This window comes from Rutidosis leptorrhynchoides, chromosome 8 (assembly GCF_046630445.1).
Source record: "Rutidosis leptorrhynchoides isolate AG116_Rl617_1_P2 chromosome 8, CSIRO_AGI_Rlap_v1, whole genome shotgun sequence".
NCBI classification, from domain to species: Eukaryota; Viridiplantae; Streptophyta; class Magnoliopsida; order Asterales; family Asteraceae; genus Rutidosis; species Rutidosis leptorrhynchoides.
This window is the reverse complement of record NC_092340.1, coordinates 100,140,202-100,145,449: the sequence shown is the minus strand read 5'-3', so window position 1 is coordinate 100,145,449 and position 5,248 is coordinate 100,140,202. Positions and strand designations below refer to the sequence as shown.

Sequence of the window (5,248 nt, the reverse complement as noted above, 5' to 3'; positions counted from 1 at the left end):
ACCGACCGATTAACGAAGACAACCGACCGACTGAGAATTACATTCGGCCGATTGATGTAATACCAAGTGAGTCGACCGACTGAGAAGGTCAGTCGACCGATTGTGTAGACAGTCGACCGACTGTCAGTGTCAGTCGACCGACTGAGTGTCCAGGGCAGAATATTTTACCAAAGTGTTAAGGAGAAAAATTTTAGCGGACAGTTTTTCTGACAAAAATTTTTATATTGTGTTATTTAGTGTTAACGGACAGAAACTAACTTGTGTATATGTTTTCTCAGGAGAAAAGGAGAAAGAGAAGGTTCAGTGATTAGATAGCTGAATACCTTCTCATTTGCTGGTATTTGGTGAGTGGGACTAACTGGAGAATATAGTATATTGTAGCATGTTATATTATGATTGTCATGCTTGCTAGATATACTTATTGTTGTGATTAGTTAGTACCTTGTGATGACTGCATGTTAGTTGATGCTTGTCTGCTGGAGCCCAGTGCGTCCCTATCTTGTGGTAGCCTAATTCGATAGGAGAGATCAACCTGCGGGTTGGGTTCCTCATGTGGTAGCCTATTTGCATCCGTGTAGTATATGTTTGAATGACGCGTACGTCGCGTGTGGAGGATTTATGCAACACGGTATGTAGGAGGAACTTCCGGTAAACCCCAGCCCGATCAACTGGAGGTTAATGGTTTGGCCGAACCGCCGGAGTCTCTGTAGACTGCACTACTGGGTGATGTTTGTGTGTTAGACTATGTGACATGATTAGTATAACACTTATGTATGCTATGGCCTGTAGTTAGTCGTATTCACTTAGCTTCGTGCTAATTCCCCTCCCTCTCCTCCCTGCAGGTTATTAGCTTTTGTAGTTTATGCTTTTGGGGAGAAGACGGGCATGAAGATGTTATGTTTGACAGGAGTCAACTCTGATGTTGTCTTGCTTTATGAAAACAATAATCTTTTTGTAAATATGTCTTCTCTGTATAAACAAGTATTTTGTAATGACACGTGACACAGGTTGTATTAACAATAGTTAATGTGGATATCGTATTAAATTAATATTATGCTTCCGCCACGTATAAAAAAAAAAAATCAGCGGTGTCACAATATTCGATATAATAATCCACAGAACAACTCGTCTGTATAATAATTCATTAAAGGAATGTTTTGCTTGTGTCTATCACGTCAAACATTTATAAAAGCATTTCATGTATTCTCAGACCCAAAAATATATATTGTAAAAGTATTGAAAAAAGGAGTATATGAAACTCACGATACGATATTTTGTAGTAAAAATATGCATACGACGATACTGAACAATGCAGGGTTGGCCTCAGATTCAAGAACCTATATATATATATATATATATATATATATATATATATATATATATATATATATATATTAACACATATAATGGTAATCGAACAAATTTATATATTATTAGTGATTTAATTGTTATTTTAATCATGTGTTTCATTAATAACTTAATTAATTATATTTATTTTATATACCTTAAACAAATAATTATAATATAGTTTTATTAGGTATGTTTTTATATGATTAATTTTTATTGTAATAACAATAACAATAATGATAATAATAATATGTTAAAAATAATGATACTTATAATAATAATAATAATAATAATAATAATAATAATAATAATAATAATAATAATAATAATAATAATAATAATAATAATAATAATAATAATCTCTTTTGCGCTAGAGTAGAGGGAGGGACGACCTTATCTAGGCGCGGGTTCTATACCCGCGGGTGGAGTAGTGACTTCCTTCTAATCTAGGGTACGAGGAATGATTGTCTACACTCACCTCCCCCATACCCCACTTTCGTTGGATTGGGTATTGTTGTTGTTGTTGTTGTAATAATAAAATAATGTTTAATGATAATAATAATAATAATAATAATAATAATAATAATAATAATAAATAATAATAATAATAATAATGATACTTTTAATAATGATAATAATAATGATAAATTTAATAAAAATGATAATTTTACATATAATGATAATTTTACTAATAATGTTAATTTTAAATAAAATAATAATTTTAATTAATAATAATGATAGTAATAATAATACTTATATTCCTAATAATAATAATAATAATAATAATAATAATAATAATAATAATCTATATCTATACTTCTATATCTATACTATACTATATATAATAACAAACACAAAAATAAATCATCTAAATGTCTACTTTTTAATCCTAGCCATTCATTTATAAGCATCCATTAAATCTACACCCTTTAAAAGTCCATATCATAAATCTCAAAGATTAACAATAAAATAACTAAAATACCCTCCATTAAAAAAAAGGACGGGATCAAAATGGTTAATTAAGGGTTCTACAAAATTGAGTTCCTTCACGATTAAACAAAGGGAAAAATACCCTAATTTCCTCTCAAAATACAAACGACTATCTTCAATTCAACATATCAATTCAACAGCATATCTATTTCTCCGAAATCAAATGGCGATGAAGGGTTTATCGATTCAGTTTTATAAGGTATGGAAATGGAAATATCAGGGTAATTTTCCGATTTAGGGTTTTTTTCATACAAATTCTTTAGAGCGATGGTTGTCGTTGTTAATAACACAATCGACACCATAGTTTGCTGATATCTTCACCATAATAGCAATATTACAAATAAATTTCTTGTGATTTGTCTCTTAGTTAAGTTTCAGCTCTTTGTACAGTGATTCTTGACCGGTGTTTGAACTTGAATGCTCTTTTTTGCAGTTACTACCATCAAATTGATTGTTGTTTTACGTTTTGGCTCTTTGTTACTACCATGGTTTGAATTTAAATTATTGTGCGATTTTAGGAGTAAAACAATGTTTGAATGCTCCTTTTGCAGTTACTACCATGGTCTCCACGGTTGTTGGGTTTTTTTAAGTAAAAAAAATAAAAAAATCAAAGCTTGTATTTTTTTTGATAACATACCGTCACGAGTAGTTGAAAAATGAATTAACTCAAACTAAAAATATTTTATGTATTTGTATTATTAATTAATCGTTATGTCTTTTGATAATTGACCACTCTACGGATGTTGTCCAGGGAGTTGAGAAGCACTGAGATCTTTAGTTACACCCATCAGGTTAGTTGAAGCTTATTGGTATTTCACAGCATTCATACAAATTTACAGTTTGTGTGTTGATTTTAAGGCTTATTTGTTTATAATGAAGTCAGGTAGATAACTTGTTTGATAGTCAGAATAATGGTGTACTTTTGTTCATAATGACAAGTGGACTTGCATAGTAATTTTTACTTTTACAAATGAGAGTGAGTAGTTGATTTTGCAGTGATATCATTATTGTGGATTGTGGTATTTGCTAGATTTGATTTTTCATGGAGATATCTGATATAGTGAGTATCATCAAGAGACTTTGGAGAATTTAAAGAATGTTGTTAAGAACACTAAGAAGCTCTGCGCTGTTTGTTCCTTTTTTATTTTATTTTATGTATTGTATATAATGATTAGTTTCATAGAAAGCACAAATATGGTCAAAAGATTTAATTTACGAATCATTATGACATGGATAGATGTTCTGCTTATTAGTTACATGTGCATTATTCAGGTGATGCACAACACAATTGGTGCCTTAATATGTTTTTGCTACTACTCAGCTCGCTTATAAACTTGCTGCAGCAACAACACAACTGGAAGAAAACAGATTCAACCTTGCATTCAGGGGTAGACACCTGCACCTGCTAAAGGTCACTTTACACCTATATTCTATTCCATGTTTTTGGATATGTATTTTACTATTTCAAATAGTAATATCTTATATATCAGTGCGTTTCTAGGTTCTATATATGTGGTGCTAAGAAGGCTGATCATTCAAAGATGGTCGAGGGAAAGAAAGTGGTGATATGTGCTAAGTCACACTAATAAGGTCAGTTGAGGTAAGTCACTTTCGCGATACAAATATGAATGCTAGGTACGCACCTAGGTCTGTATTTTCTTATTCGCTTACTACACAGTTGGTTGGGACTTGCATTTTCTATTTATATTATGACAAATAGGATGGATCTTGGGTTGGGTAATGATTGTATGAATTAAAAAGGGCTATCATTAGAATTGGTTACATAGTATTTGATCTCAGTCGGGTCAGATGACCATGTTATAGTAATTAACTTCGTAACTAATAGATGCTCAGATGACTAGAATTCAAATCCAAATTGTTATAAGTTAAGATGTTGATGTTAATTTGTTATTTTTTGTCCATTTTGTATCGTACATGGTTTTGAAGAAAGTGTTTAATCAATTTAATTGTATCATGCAGCTAACAACTCTTAATGTATTATATAATGTACAAGTTTGCGTAAGCCTGGATAGCAACAATTATTATGCAGGGGATGTGCTTTAGCCTCCATACTCTCAAGGATTCGTATAATGAAAAACTAATAAAAATGGATTATAAGAATAACGACAAGATCAAGAAGACTAAAAAACATTGCCCATCAAAGGGAGTTAAAATTTTTACCGAAAAAGATAGAGATGGTTCACACAATAAGAGAAAGGTTAATGATGGCCATCAATTAGAAGGGAAAAATAAGGATCGGAAAAATGCCGAGGGTCAAGAAGGAATCAATACCGTTGGATAAAAATGGAGACAAAAAGGATAATGGAAATATTACTAAGGATGAAGGTTGCCCATCAAAATTTTTGATTTCATTTCTAAAAATTGTACAAGATATGATGCATCAGAATGAAGCATCTGAACCGAGAAAACCTTTGTTCTTTGACTCATGGGGGTTTGAATTTTGGAAATGCTATTCGAGTGGCAAAGATGTAATGGAGACAATTGTAAGTGCTACTATGGAGCAAATTTCTTGGATTAGATTGAGTGCTGTTGATATCATTACAAATTGTTTTGACTAGATCGAGTGGTATACTTTTTTCCTGTTTCAGTCGCGTCATTTTCATGTAGGCATATAGTGTCTTTTTTTTCAGTTGATAATGCTATTGCTATGTACAGGCGTAACTCCCAGATGTAAATCCCACTCCTGTTTGAAGACCGTTTGCAAAGCTTGCAACTCCAATTCTTCTTAACCTTTCAACATTATTCTGATTATAAGCTTCAGGTATTGCCCAGATTTTTGTCATTATTTGCTTCAATTTTTTATATATTTATCTCAAAATTTTTATTTCTGGTACAGATTGTCGGATATTCTTTAGGTGATGGAACTACTGTGATTTTAACTTATGTGATA

General features: G+C 31.5%; 1 long non-coding RNA gene across 1 annotated transcript; it reads left to right on the top strand.

Annotated features, from left to right (window-relative positions):
* The first annotated feature begins 2,411 nt into the window (after positions 1–2,411).
* On the top strand, positions 2,412–4,201 carry LOC139861305 (uncharacterized). The gene is made up of 3 exons (XR_011763713.1): positions 2,412–2,536; positions 3,089–3,748; positions 3,839–4,201. It is a non-coding gene; the product is annotated as an uncharacterized lncRNA (long non-coding RNA).
* The last annotated feature ends 1,047 nt before the right edge of the window (positions 4,202–5,248 follow it).